Here is a 15,989-nt window from a genome sequence, read left to right on the forward strand (position 1 = left end):
GATTTTCCTGTATCGTTTGATTGATATTGTGCTGTTTTTGCATTAATATTAATATTTGAGAATTATTAAATAAATTATTTATACAAAAAAAGATACATGTTATGTAAGCATAAAAATTCTCTCTCTCTTATCTCAGTAAGAGAGAAAAAAAATACAACTCATACCCTATTGACAGTACATACAAAGCATCGCGCTACAAAGCCTACTTCCAACTCCCTGAACCAATAGCATGTCGTCAGAGAGAGAGAGGATGAGCATCTTTGTTTTTGTATGGTACATATTACGATGATACAGTCAAACCCCGGGATTTGGGGGTGATAGGGACCACAACCACCATCAAATTGCTGAAATCCACGAATGCGTAACATCCCCACCTAAAAACACTTATCACTACATAGTTTAATAACTCATACACCAAAGATGCCCTCAAAAAATGTTTATAACAGCCTATTTTAATAGTTCAAACACCAGATGCATTACTTTAAGCTATCATCCTACACCAAATATACCTTAAACTATCATCCTAAAACACTTTAATATAATTTGAAAGTCATCTTGCAACATTACCCTCAAAAATAGATGGCTTACAGCTAAGTGTAAAAACTTAAGTTACCCCTATATCCAGGGACATCCATTTTCTCTCATGTAGTATTGAAACTGACCCATTTTCTTTTTCAGTAGATAGGGGCTACATTGGTAATTTACAAGTTAATCATGTTCCTGGATATTTCAACATACAATGAAAAAGAAAAAAACATTTAACTGATATTTTGCTGTTTTTACATTAATGTTCATATTTGAAAATTAGTAAATAATTTTTTTATCATAAAAATGTATTTATTCATGAAAATACAGCAATTAGTGAGTATTTCTCGATGAAAAAATCCGCGAATGACCAAAATGTCCATAAATAATTTGAGAATAAGTTCCACAGAAAAATCTGCGAACCAGTGAAGCCTCGAATCTTGAACCACAAATAGGCAGGGGTCAGCTGTAATGCAGATCAATATTGAGGGATTTTACTTTAACATTTGATTGATATTTTGCTGTGTTTATATTAATATTATTTGAAAATTAGTAAATTTTTTTTATGATAAAAAATGTATTTAGTCATGAAAATAAAATGAAAACACCGTAATTAGTGAATTTTGCTCTCGAAAAAATCCGCAAATTAGTGAATTTTCCCGTGATGTATTTGGAGATAAAACACTGTAATTAGTGAATTTTGCTCTCGAAAAAATCCGCAAATTAGTGAATTTTCCCTTGATATATTTGGAGATATGTTTCACAGAAAAAACCACAAATGACCGAATCCGCAGTGGGTAAGTTGTTAACGCTTCAACAGAAACTCGAAATCATTGGGAGAAAGGAGCAGGGTTGGTCTACGTCACATATCATGGAGGAGTACAGCATTACCCAGTCAACTTTGCATTATATCAAGGCTTCCCAGGACAAGCTGAAGAAGTAAGTGATGGACTTTGGTAAGACGGCCAGGAGTCAGCCCTGCAAGGTCATGGCAAAAGGCCATTATGAGGAGATCGAGGAATTAACCTTAATGTGGTTTCATCAGCAGAGGGCTGCTGGCATGAATGTAAGCGGTGCTGAGTTGAAGGCTGTAGCTACAAAGTTCGCAGGCTTGCATAAGATTGCGGACTTGACAACATCCAAAGGTTTGCAGTTTCGATGTAAGATTCGACATAGGATTTCTAATGAGAAGACTCCTGGTGAAGCTATGGATGCTTCTGAAGAGGAAACAAAGGAATTTCAGCTTTGTTAATGTTGATGTGCCTGGCTCATCCAGTGAGGGATCTGATATCTATTTGCCACCTCACAGTGGCCAGGACCCTCTAGACATCAAGGAGACACAGGAAGAAGAAGATGACATTCTTGACAACACAGTCAAACTTGTGGAAGGGGAGGAGGTGGACTTTTAAATCTCCTCACAAGTTTTTAAAGTCATAGCCATCGTAAGAACCATAAATATTGATTGTGTAAGGTATTGTATTGCATGTTGCATATGAGACAAAAAGGGGTTTACTGTTTTTGTGTATGATGTTTTTCGAGGAAAATTATAAATATTGATTGTGTAATCTATCGCATTGCATGTTGCATACGAGAGAAAAAGGGGTTTGCTTTTTTGTGTACAGTAAAAATGTATGTTACAGTGCATGGGGCAAATAAAAAACATTGTGTAGCATACTGTATTGCATCCTAACACATTCTACACACATGGTATATGGTTCTCAGAGGGACAGTAATGAAAGACATCACTTAATTGAAAGAGAGAATGGGAAGGAAAAGATTCCACTTATTGTTTTATATATTTTTTAATAATATTACCAAAAATGAGTAAATTGTGAAAGCCAGTGGAGAGTCAGCATCAATGATGACTGGGTAATGGGGTAGTCAAAAAATGTGATGGATTTATTATTGTGTGAATTTATAAATAAAACTTAACACATAATATTTGAGGCTTTACAATCTCACCAACAAAGAAAGGGGAAAGTGTGTATTCTTGAAAGAATTGTAATAATTTTTATTTTGTTATATAGTCACCTCTTAGTGTTGGAAAACAGTCACAGATACTTTTTTTTTGTACCGCAAAATAGATGATTTTATTAATCTTACCTGAAGTAAATAACTTTTTTGACTGTGTAGTCACTGATCGTCCTCAAAGGAGTAATCCTTATGGCCCCACCAGAGATCCACAAGACAGACCAACCAATATCAAAGAATTTTCCCATAGTTGAAATTGGGCAGAATAGTGCCTTTGATTTGACATAGTGACAGAGTATGAATGGACTCAAGGCAAGAGGGCTCTTTCCCTTGCTACAGCTGTGACAACAGCACGCAATTTGGAAAAATACATATTAATCTTCTGATCTGTGGAGTTACCAGATGCAACATGGATCACTCCAGAATTTCTTGTTCATATTGTTGATTTGGTAAAATTCATGGATATCATTGCAGCAAGAAAGCTAAGTGCTTAGTCTTAAGTCTGTAAAAATTTTGGTTCCTTGATATTGTTGGGGTTGGGCATTATTCCTAGACAGGAAGGAATACTGTCAACAGATTCAGACCTATCACTGGCCATGTACCTAAACACTTTGCCTTAATAATACAGATTTTTCTTCATCTGTGATTATGCTAATAACAGAAGAAGCTTCTGCCTTAAGTAGTTTTCTGCATGGAGTGTACCACTAGCAGCATAATCAGTGCTACAACCAGTGTTGCACTACTGCCCATCTTGGTGCTACCATGAGGTTTGTGATTGCCACAAAGAGTTTGGCTGCACAATCTGATGAGGATATCGTCATGTCCATCTTTATCAGCAGTGGCTGTGGTCTTTTAATAGTAGCTAAGCTACTGATGGTGGGAGTGACAAATCATAGATGGCCTAGTTTCCTTCAAAGATTGCTGTAATGTCCAGTTTACTCATGACTTAAGTCTGTAATGGGCCAAAGCAGAGGTGTTTGAGAATTGACACCTGACCATATGGGTAATCATAAGAGTTCTAACTGGCAATCCATTGGAGAATTCTTTGGATCTTCTATCTGCCTAATCCAATTTATTGGCACCTCGGCTCATACCAAGCATAATCCATTTTTAGTACTTTTTCCATGCTACCATGTTCTTTGAAAAGATCGTAGTTCACTCAGTGCATGATGCTGTTCGTGACCTAGTGTACCATTGTCTTTGGTTGTTTTCTCTACCTCTGACAAGGCAGAGATAAATATGGGTGGAAAAGTTTCTCAGGAAAAATGAACACATCTTGATTTAGTTCACCTGCAACAAGATGGTCATAACCAGGCAAAGATTTCATGCTATAGGAATCCTCTTAAAGCATGGGTTTTATATTGCTTTCCTTTGTCCGCACAAGTTGCAGGCCTGCTGTCCTTGGGGGTACTCTCATTTGTTTAACTGCAGGATCTCAATCTAGTAAGTGTCTCGATCTGATGAGGAAGCACAGCCATTTTCTGCAGATTTCAGGTGTAGTCCTTAGTTTAAATTTACCATTAAAGGCTGGTTCTCTTTCTCTCTCTCTCTCTTCTTGGAAGGTATTTTTATTTTATCTTTAGCAACAGAAGCTGATAGTTGGAGAAATTGCTTCAGCATGTCTTGGCCCACCTCTTATTTAGAAGTGGGCAATACAGAGACCTACACTTTTACCTTCTTGCAGTCGTGAATGTCTTTGTGACTCCCTTGTTGGGATAGGTGCTGATTTTCGCCCACAATAGGAGGATGGGCACCACTGGAGTAGGCCTCTGGGTGAAGTGTTTGTAACCAGGGAGGCTTTTACTTGCATTTTCAGCAGCTAGCCTACCTCATTTCCAGGACATAAGTTTTGAGGAAGTCTTGGACCTGGGCCAGTTGATCATTTTTAGGTTACACCGATGCCCCACCATCTAGCCTCAACTGTTGGAATTGGTACTCTTTATAAGAAGGAAATATGTTCAACAGATTTGGAGGATGTCAACACCTTTCAAGCCTGCTACCAGACCATTTTATTTTGAACTTCAATGGACAGAGCTCATACTTCTTTTTCGTCTTGTCTTGCCACCCCACAACTGGTGTACTTGAACTTACAACAGTAATTGTACCTGATATCTGCTTATACAGTAATTATGTCTTTTGCACTTAAGCCCTTTTTCTAGCCCCCCCATCTGCCATCACTCATACTGCATCCTCTCACCCCAGATTCTAGTTTTCTGTCTAATGGTTTTTATTTCATCCTTATTGGTACCTCTCCCTACTTGTTGCTTCCCATTTGTCCCCAGTTATGGTTGGTGCAAACCTTCCTCTCTTTCCATTTTTCTTTCCTTACCTCCCCCCCCCAACCTTTTCTCCAAGTTGTGCTCATCCCCAGTGAAAAGGCTTGATAGTTATTGCTCCCTCTCTTTTCAACTAAACCATTCTGGCAGTGTTTAATTTTGAGGTTCTAGTGGAATGATTAATTTATTTCTTGCAAGATTTCTAAAGCTGAACATATCTTGTACAATGATAGATGCTCAAATCATCATTTATTTTCTCCTTTTTTAGTTTTTACTTGCATAGACCAGAGATACAGGTCTCTTACTCCATTACTGACTATGGTATTGCCAATCACCTCATCATAGTAATACTTTGTGTTCCTTCAACTATTGTAAAATTCAAAGTGCTGTTTCAGTTCTATTAGAAAACAGGTCTTATGTATTTTGCCTAGCCATTTCCAATGATGATAGTGATTAGTTAGGTTATACAGAGATTCCAAAAGCTCTCAATTATTGATTATGGTACCGGAAAAGTATGCTTTCTAATAAAGCAGTTTTTCTAGAGGCAGAGGATATTTACCTAGTCACCTTTCTTCTCTTCCTTGGCTCTCCTGTGATAAAAAGATTCTTGTGGATCTTATGACCTTGCTGCAGATAATCAACTTTCTCTGCCAGTAACTTTTTTCCATATGCCTTTCCTTTATTCAAATGTCTGTCCTCTAGTTTGATGACATTTTGCCTTCATCCTTGTCTTGCTCTGCCTTATATGATTCTCCTTTATTCAAAGGTGTAAAAAGTTGGTTTCCCTTTCTTTTTTTTAATTTTCCAGAATTATCCTCTAAGAGACTTTTCTTGAATTGGTATCTTTACTTCAGCTTATTCACATCTCCCCAAGTTTTCACTCTGTTTATGCTGCTAATGACAGCCTAGGCTCACTTCTATGGAATTTGACAAAGTAGATACTTAAAGAACTTGCTCATCATGTTCACTTGACAAAGGAGATACTTGAACAACTTGCTCATCATGTTCACAAACAGTACCAGCCTTCTACTTCACTGTCAGTTGTTCATATTCGTGTGTAGCAGTGTCTTTGCATCCTGCATTTAATGTTTAAAGAGATAAGTGGGAAAGTTACTCAAAACTATTTTCTGTTTTTATCAAGAAATCTACCAGTGGTAAGATGTACTGTATACTGTACAGTAATTAGCTATGTATTAAAAAAACTAATTGATTTAAAAGCATACCTGTACTATATAAGCCCCAGTTGCAAGCTCTGTGGTGTAATTTTTCAGTCATAGCAAATTATTGAATTTTAGACCCATTAGAGAATATATTTGGTTATTATCAATATGTACCTAGCTTAGCATAATTTTATAATTTTCTGTCAGAAATATATTGTCCATCCCACCATGAGCTGTATAAACACCCAACATGGTAGCATCCAACTCTCAGTGCATCAGCTGATCTTTATGGCTGTATTCAAGAATGCTAAAGTTTTGTTGCTTTTACATTGTCACTACCACTGTCTGTTATTACTGTATGAGTATAAACTAATCCATTTATGTTCTTTGAATAATTAACATTACCTAAAATTATTCAAACAGAATATGGTAAATGTTCCACATCTTGCAAGCAAAATTATTCAAACAGAATATGGTAAATGTTCCACATCTTGCAAGCATTAGAAGTCTTAGTGATTGTGAATAAATTCCTTAGAGCAGAAGTAGCATCAGCTGTTATTTGTTTTTGGTAGAACCTTTGTGTACCACCATATCCCATCACCCTAATATAATTCAGCAAACCAAGTCATTATGATATTGCTTAATCATACAATACCTGTCTATTCCTATATAATATTGTTAGGTTACATGAGGAAGCTTCCTGCTGGAAGTCATTAGTACATAAAATAAAACAGTATGGGTGGTATTTTACTAATAGGATATTTAGTGTTTATTACACACTGACGGTAACTGCAGACGTATATGATTAGGGTTTGAGTGTGGTTGTATATCTCGTGACTGAGGTTTGTCAGATTTAGCTGGCTCCTCTGGACCATCACCCGCTAAGATGCAAGGGGGTTTTTTAGGCATTTTGCAGGGAAAAATAAATCTTTTGTTTTTCCCAGAGCAAAACCATATTTCTTAGTACTGTAGCATTAAAGTTGAAAGGGGAAGTTTTTATTTTCCATATCTGAACTGATATAAAGAAAATTCTAATGCACAGGTTTCTTATCAAAATTTACCAGGACTAGTGACCTAAAAACATTTTGGATGACAATTGTTAGTGTTATGATGTAAGATTGATATGGAATGAAATAAGATTCATTTTATCCTACCTCAAGCTGCATATTTGATTATAGTGTACAGCAAACTTAGGAGAAATGTAGTGTACTACAAATAATTAGTCCAGGTTATGAAAAACAAGCAAGAAGAAATTTTATTTTTCTTAGTATTTTGCTTATAACATGGTGGTATTAATGAATATCAGTTGAAAGTGGAATGTAAACTGATAAATAAAAGGCTAATCTATAAACCAAAAGCATTGCGGCAAAGTAAATAATAGGTAGAGAACTAGTTTTTTATGGCTATATCTGATGGTTTACTTTGTGTGGAACAATGTATGAATGGTACTAAAAGTTCTTTGTAAAACTTTTCGCTCTTTTGCCTTTGCATTTTCTTTTCAGACATTTTCTTTGGTCTTTTATTACTTAGCCATCCAGTTTCTTGAGTTACTGCGTGACGTCGGGCACTGTTAAATTTTGGCCTTATGTGATTTTGATCATGTCCACTAAACTTAAAGTGTTAGTTATATGACCTGTAGTAGTGGATTTTTAGTTGACGTCTCTGTTTTAGCGTCATGGATGTTAAGGTTTTTGGTGTTTCAGAGTTTAGCACTAAACAAGTTTTCCTGTTTTTACCAATCTTCACTTATCAGATTCCATGACAACAAAAATTGATGCTCAAAATGTAAACAAGCTTTAGTGTTTTCAACTTGTAAAATAGATTTCAATGTAGTTGTTCGGATGTGTACATACAGCAGTATTTTTTCTGATAATTGCTGCTTGTTATGACGTACAAACAATGAAAATAATTTGTTCAGTAAAGATTCATTTTAGATCCTGAACCTTACTTAATATGCAAGACATTTTAATCCAAAATAAAGATTATAGTCATTAGAATTACACTGCAAAACTGGTCAGCTTTGCAGTCACATTTCTTGTCATAGATTGTAAATGGCATAAACTATTTTATCTCTTTATAATAAATGAAAAATAAATTTCATTTGTCAAATGTCTGGAAAAGGGAAAGAGCTGAGTGCACTTCTTCAAATTGTAAACAAACAAAGCTGAGTATGTGTTGCTGGTGAGACTTCCCTCTGCTAAGGGGATTCCCCATCTCAGTTATTTATATTTTTGGTTACTTCCCTTCACTTCTTGCAGTTCTCTCTATCCTTTTTCCATTCTTGCTCCCTTCAGTTGCCCTTTATATATCATTCCACCATGATGCACTTCTGTATATATTTATATCCCCTTCTTAGATGTCACGCCTTGCACTTCTGCTGCTGTTTTTATGCCTTTTTTCTGGCAGTACTCCCCTTTCAGATTATTACAGTATTTTTAAAACTTTTTTATTTGTACCCATTTTTTATAATTGTCAATTGCTATTTGTTCTGGAGAAATATTTTCAGCATCTGCTGCAATTGCTTTTTCAATTTTGTCAGCTTCTGGCTCTGATGGTTAACTTAGAAAAATCAGAGCTAGAACCTACTTCAAGGATGAAAATGTTTCAGCAACAACCGGATCCTCCTGTCGTATGTGTGTGTAGTAGTTCTGCGACAATTTTCTTTGAGAAACTGGTCCTCTATAGCTGATTCATGACTTTGGTTTGGAGAAACTGGTCCTTTTGTAGCTGATTCATGACTGATACTTAAGTTCCACCTCAACATTAGGTAGTCCAGACAACGTAAGTAAGGAAAAAAAAAGATGTATTCCAGTGACACATCTGAAATTTCAAGGTAGGTAGGTGTTCCTTTAGTCTTAACAGCCACACTGAAACAGTTAGGACCCCATCTTGATCTTGAGTTGTCAGCAAAAAAGCATCCTTCACATCAGGCTTAGAGGACCTAAGGTGGTACTGTATTTTATTATCTGCAGGAACTTGTTACTCAGGTTGTTAGAAGGACAAGAATAAGTGGGGATACAGTCTTGAGTCTGTAGAATGGTCTTTACATCCAGAGATTTGCAGAACTTTGTGGAAGGTGTAGGAACCACTCTTGTGGACCCATTTGCCTCCTGCCTCAACTTACCAGATACTAAACATCTTGGAAGATTGATGCTCCTGTGCATTCTTTTGGACAACCTAGGCATCTCTATGCCTTGCACCTCTCTGACTTTATAGGGATATTCCTCAACAAAGTCTGCATTTCCAAGCATCTGTGAGTGTGACATTAGTGTTGTGGCACTGGCCAAATGAGTGGTTCTCTGACCTACTGTCTCTCCAGATGGATGTTCTTATGAGATTCACCAGGATTTTTGACCAACCCTTAGAACAGTCTGCCCTTACAGCTTTGAATTTGAAGACCTCATTCAGTCTTGTCTTTTGCCTCCTCAAAGAGACTAGGCAAGTTTTGTGCACTTTCAGATTGGGTGATACACATAAAGAATTTGGAAATGGCAGGTCTGTCTTTTGTAGCCAACGTTTTAGCCAAGACACATTTGACCTAAAACCAATATCAGACACCTGGACCTTTTGTCATTCCTTCACTGAGCAGTGTGATTTATTCTCTTAAATTTCTCAGTCCTATCATGACTGGTTTTGAGCACTTGAAAACTACCTGTATCAGCACGAATTCAAAGGGTTTACTATTTATCCACTTCAGTTATCTGAGACCATTGTTTTGTAACAGATTTCACTCTCTTAGCAACATCAGCTGCGCCGATGGAATCTTGAAGGAATTGTAGTTTTGGTCATATGAAATTCCTCAGCCAGGGGTACCACTTTCATATCTTGCTATGGTTTTCTTTTGAAACTACTGTTTTTCTGTCTACTAATCTTTTTTGGATTGCTGCAATCTCCAACCTTCTTAGGTCCGTGATGATTTATTTATACTAGAATTGCAAAAAATAACATAAAGACCTAATGCCATATTCTAGCTTGATTTCTTTGTCTGTCTGAATGCTGAACAAAATTTACAGATATGTAACCACAATAAAACGGCTGAATATGATAGACCTATAATCCTAACGTCATAAACTGCAAAAAGCGACAAAAAGACATTGTACATTATAGGTCAACGTCAATTTTTATGGTCCAGTATGACTCGTGTAGCATGTCATACTGTAGAATGACTCTTGTAGCCTGTCATACTGTAGTATGACTCGTGTAGCCTGTCATTACTGTAACTGTAAGTTAAACACATGCATATTCTGGTTTTGTAGAGTGCAGTCAATGCCTGTCATCCCACCGAATGTGTAAACGATTTCAATGAAATCGACTGTATGAGTACTATATAAAATGTAGTAAAATTTCCTAAAATCAGTATGTAATAATAGTCTGCATAGCTCTACGACAATCTTAGTGTTTAAATGTAGACTGGTGAACATGCTTGATAATATCAGACAGTAATTATCATTGTCCTAGTTGAGGCGCACCATTTCAAAAGCAGACATTCCCTGTGTCACCTCCGTGGTCAGGAGAACCTCATTTACGAAAAACTACATTGCAGCATCGCGGAACGCTCCTGACTTTATTCGTATTTTCCTATTTTATTTAACATTTTTAGGAAGATGGTGTATTATGGTTTTATTTCAGGGGATAATATAACGTTACCTTTAGATAATCAGCAGAGCTTATTTCAGCTTGGTAAAACAACCACTGCTAAATTAATGGAGATGAAAAGAACTGCAGGTTAACCAACTTTCCAAAACCACTGCCATCCAATCAGCTTCAAGGAATGGTCGTGATGTAAGCAGTGGGCAGGGCTTAGCTGCAGGGATGGTGGATTTTGCTATAATCAAGGGAGATTTAAGTTAATTTTAACATTGCTGTACATATTCCTGTTGAATTCAGGTCCTTTATTCAGAATAACGATCAATCCGTCTCACCCATGCTGGCTAATTGTCAAGTTTGTAATGCTTAGCAAACCACGATAGTTTTGTCATTTTATAGATTAATTATTTTGTTAAATATCCACAGATATTAAGCCACAAATATCCCCTTAACATTGAATTCAGTACACCCTGGGATTAACTTACGCTAAAAGGAAATTATATACAGTATACTGTAAGTGGCATCTGCCCAGGCAGATTTCTACCCTGTGCCTTTTAGGTTCAATAAGAGGAAACGGAGACATCCATTCAGCTGTCGAGAGAGACATAAGATGAATTTGACTCTTCTGTACATATTCCTGTCAAATTTATGTTCTGTACTTCGAATCAAGATCAGCTCATCTCCACTATGCTAGTTAATAGGAAAGTTTGTAATGCTTGTTTTTATATCATATCTTTGACACTTATACACATCACTTTCCAACGCTCACAAATATTAAGCCACAAATACCTTGGAATTAACTCACACCCAGAGAGAATTATATGTATGAGAATTGTATCCGCTCCTGCCATGATTCGAACCCATGCCTTTTGGTATGATACACAGGAAACAGGGATTTATCCTTTCAGCTATCAAGAGATGTAAGTTTATTTTGGCTCTGCCATATTTCTACCAAATTCTGGTTCTGTTCTTAGAACTAAAATCAACCAGTCTCCACTATGGTAACTGGCTACTAAGTTTTCACACATGACTATTATAGTAGTTTTGTAATTTTACGGAGGGTTTAGCACTATTTGATATTAAGCCGGTATCTGCAGCTAAATATTTGTGTGTTTAAAATTTATTCAACAAAATTATCATAAATTGCCAAGTATTACAAGCTTTGCAGCCAGATAGCATGGTTAAGATGGGCTGATCTTGATTCTAGATACAGAACCTAAAGTGGACAGGAATATGTGCATCTGATTCAAAATTAAAGCATATATTTGATAGTTGAATGTGTGAGTTCCTGTTTCCTTTTATTGGAACCCAAAGGCGCAAGTCCGAATTTCTTCTGGGCAAATGTCCCTAACATAATATGTAGTTTACTTTGGGTGTAAGTTATTCCCAGATTATAGTGAAATCAATATTAAGGGAGTATCAGTGGACTAATTTTCGTTAGCATAAGAAAGTCACGTGTGAATGAGTAACAGTTATCGTGAATAGCTAAGCGTTACAAACTTAGATATGGAGTGCCGTGGTGGAGGTGAGCTGAATTCGACAGGAAATAATTTGGCAAAAGTAAAAGCCAACTTATACCTCTCTTGATAATAGAATGGTTTAAATGCATGTTTCCTCGTGTCATATCTAGAATGCATACGTTCGAATCCTGGCAGAGACAGGTGTACTTATTACATAAAATTCCCTTTGTGTGTGAGTTATTCCCAAGGTATGGTGAATCCGATGTAAAGGGGGTATTTATGGCTTAGGTTTTGTGAGCATAAGAAAATCATATGTGTTTGTATCAGTGACAGAACAACCATAAATAGTCAAGTGTTACAAACACAGCAGGCAACTATCAAGGTAAAGAGGGACGAGTTCGATGCTACACATAAACTTGAATTGAGAACATGTACAGCAGTCAAAGTCAGCTTGTTCTCTTATCAGAACTCATGTGTATTTAGGTTCGAATCCTGGCAAGGGAAAATGCACTTATATGTTTCCTTTAGGTGTAAGTTATTCCAAAGGTATACTGAACTCAATAGTAAGGGGGCCAGGCGGTCCTCGAAACTCTGCTTCTCTCCGCCTCCGTTTTTCTGTAAGGGACCTTCCAGCCTTCACCTTTGAAGGCTCAGCGACCCGGAAATGTCAGTCAATTGTGATCAATGGAAGTGTCTGCTGTTGATTTATGTAAAAACAAAGCCAGGGCATTAATAACTTATTATTATTTATTGTAACATTTGTCTGGCAGGTCATATTCCATGCCTTAGATTTAGTTTAAGGTTGTATATTTGTATCTGCATAATTGGTTGACCAGGTCACACATCTGCCCTTTATGCACTGGGGTCTTCATGCAGATAAGGCTGCAGTCCTTTTGTGTTGTATATGTTTTTGTTAATAAAACTAGTTTCATTGTTCCTGTTATCTTATTTTGGACAATCTACATTGGTGACCCAGGAGTATTTCTCCGAGCCATTAACGGACAATTTCGCTTGTTTTGGCTCAGGATGAAAATCTTCACCCTAACGGATTTGATCGGCGCCCACTGGCGTTAGGCGTTCGACTAACTCGTCGGTAGGTCTCCGCACCATTAGCGGACACCACGGCGTACTCATGCGTTTGGTGCTGAGACATTGATAAGGTTGAACAAAAACAAACATGACAGACAGATCTGTTACACTCGGTCCCTCATTAGCTGGCGCATCAGGAGACATCCTGCCTCCACTCGCCTCCCGTGCCTACTTGGGGCCGACACCTACCCCCGCGTCTGTCCGTCTCCACCTTGCCTGTTCCGCGGCGTGCACCAGAGCAACTGAAGGTCGCGACCGGGTCCGACTCCCCCCTTTACACCCGGGGGCGACCCTGGGAGGATGGTTCTACAGGGTAGAAGGGAACTTCGGTGTTGGTCTGACGGATGCTGTCCTCCAGGGCGATATCGCCATCAATGCCCTGCCGAGAAATCTATAAGAAGGTCGCGACGTGGCTCCTCGCTCCTGGGACCCAGTAACGTTCCTCCGGCTTAAAGATAAGCTCCTCGAGACCTGCACAGCGTCCGGCCTCGAGAGGGCATCCCGCCTGATGGACCTTGCCTCAACCCCAGGAGAGACGGGGACCAGGGACATAATGAACGCCATCGAGGACCTCCCCTCTACCTCCCGACACGGACAGCTACGGCCTGCGGAGACAGGTCGACCTGTCAACAGAAATCTTCCTCGCCAGCTACGCCCAGAGGTCCGATCCCAGATCCCGACCCTTCAGCCTGCCCCGGACATCCTCGTCGAGATCTGCGCGACCGCCCTGACGGAGGTTGTACGTGCGACCAGGGAGACTACAGCTGCAGTGTCCTCCACCAATGCCATCCTCCTTCAAGAAGTTCCAAGATCCCATCTGGCGCTGTCATCCAAGAAAAAGCCACCCCACCACGCAAGAGGTACCTCGGCATTTGTCACTTCCACAAGTTCGGCAAATACGCCAAGTTATGCCGGCCCCTGCTCGTTGCATCCAACGGGCGGGGCGGCGCCCAACGGGCCGGGGAGGCAACCTGCCCGGCAGGCCGCCTGCACTACACGCAGCAGTACTTCAGGGGCCACGAAACCCTCGTCCGGTAAGGTTTCGTCCAGGAGGCAACCTCCGGCAAGATGATGTTGGTGGACACCGGGGCCATCCGCTCCAGTCTCCACCCTCAGAGAAGACCTCCGGCGCCCGCCGGCACACGGCAACCTACCTGGCCCGGCAGCCAGGCAGGTCCCCCATCCCTCCCCACGGAACCAGGCCACTTTGGTCCCATCCTTGGGAGGAACTTCAACTGGGAGTTCATCACGCGGCGTGGAGAACCCCGCTTCTGGGGCGAGGACTTCTCGCCCACTACAACCTAGCAGTGAGTGGGTCAGAAGCGCCTCATCGACCATGGGGACCTGTCAGGCCCTGCCCCTATCCACTGGGCCCCTGTGAGACCACCCTCTGCTCCGCAGGGGATTCCACCAGTCACGGCGCCCTCCTGAAGGGAGTTCCTGGGTGTTCAGCCAGAACTCCGCCTGACGCCTGGGACCCCTGCGAAGCACAGGTATCTACCATCACATGCTCGACGAAGAGGCCCCCCCTGTCACGCCAAGTTCAATGACTTCCCCAGCAGCGCCTTCAGGAGGCGAAGAAGGCGCTCGCAGAGATGGAAAGGATGGGGATCTGCAGGAAGGCCTCCAGCCCCCGACTCCCCTCCACATGGTGAAGAAGGGCCGGCGGCACCTGGAACCCTGTGGGGACTATCGCCGTCTGAAACATAGTGACGGAGCCAGACCACTACCCCTGTCGAACATGCAGGACCTGACATCATTTCCATCGGGGCTAAAATATTCTCCAAAGTGGACCTCCTGAAGTCCTATTTCCAGGTTCCTGTAGCACCAGAAGATATCCCAAAAAGCCGCCATCGTTACACCATTCGGTCCATGCGTCTTCGCATTCTCCACCTTCCCGGGTTGAGGAACGCAGGGGCGACCTTCCAGCCGTCTGATGGACGGCATCCTTCGGTGACCTGGACTTCTGGCGTCTGCTATGTGGCGACATACTCATATTCTCCAGGTCACGGGAGGAACACCTTCAGCACCTGCGGCCGTTATCAAACGACTGAATGACAACGGGTCGCTGATGCGGCTTCGACAAGTGTACCGGTGAGAAAATTGAATTCCTGGGCCACGAAATCTCCACCAAGGGCGTCCACCCCTGTCTTCTAAGGTCAGGCCATTGAGAAGTTCCCCACGCCCCACATCAATCAAGGCCCTTCAGGAGTTCCTCGGGATGGTGAACTATTACAGGAGATTCATCCTGGTGTTGCCCACACCATGGCCCTCTGTGGGAGGCCTGAAGGACGCCCAATCTTAGTGGGGACAGAACAGGACCGGCCTTCCCACGGCGGCGACATCCCTGCGCCAAGGCAGCGGCGTTGGACACTATGACCCCAGTGCCCCTCTGCAGCTGACAACGAACGCCAGCAATGTTGCCTGCAAGCAGCCCCTGGAGACGGTCAATCCACGGCACACCCCACCCCTGGCCTTCTTCAGCAAGAAACTTAGTCCCACGAGGCACGATACAGCACGTTCGACAGGGGTTTTCCGCCTTACGTGGCGGTGAAGACACTTCAAGTTCACTCCTGGAGGGCGCCCTTCATCCTGGTGGACAGAACACCAACCTGGTCCACGCTTCACGAAGGCAGGGGGGACGCTGGTCGGCAAGGCAGCGAGGCATCTGGTACCATTGGCGAGTTCTCCTGTTCCGTCGTTACATCCCCGAGCAAGAGCAGCCCAGACGTCCAGGATTGGGCTAACTCCATCGCTTCGGGTCGTTATGAGGACCTCGCCCGTGAACAGGCTGTCGACCCCAGAACCCCGCCCTGCCGTACGCCCTTCTCTGCTGACCGGCACGGGCCGCCCCGCCCCCAACCCGTCCTGGCGTGGAGGGCGTGCACGGCCTGAAATTCAGGTCTCACCCTTCTCCTGGA

Source organism: Macrobrachium rosenbergii, chromosome 55, assembly GCF_040412425.1.
Source record: "Macrobrachium rosenbergii isolate ZJJX-2024 chromosome 55, ASM4041242v1, whole genome shotgun sequence".
Taxonomy (NCBI): Eukaryota; Metazoa; Arthropoda; class Malacostraca; order Decapoda; family Palaemonidae; genus Macrobrachium; species Macrobrachium rosenbergii.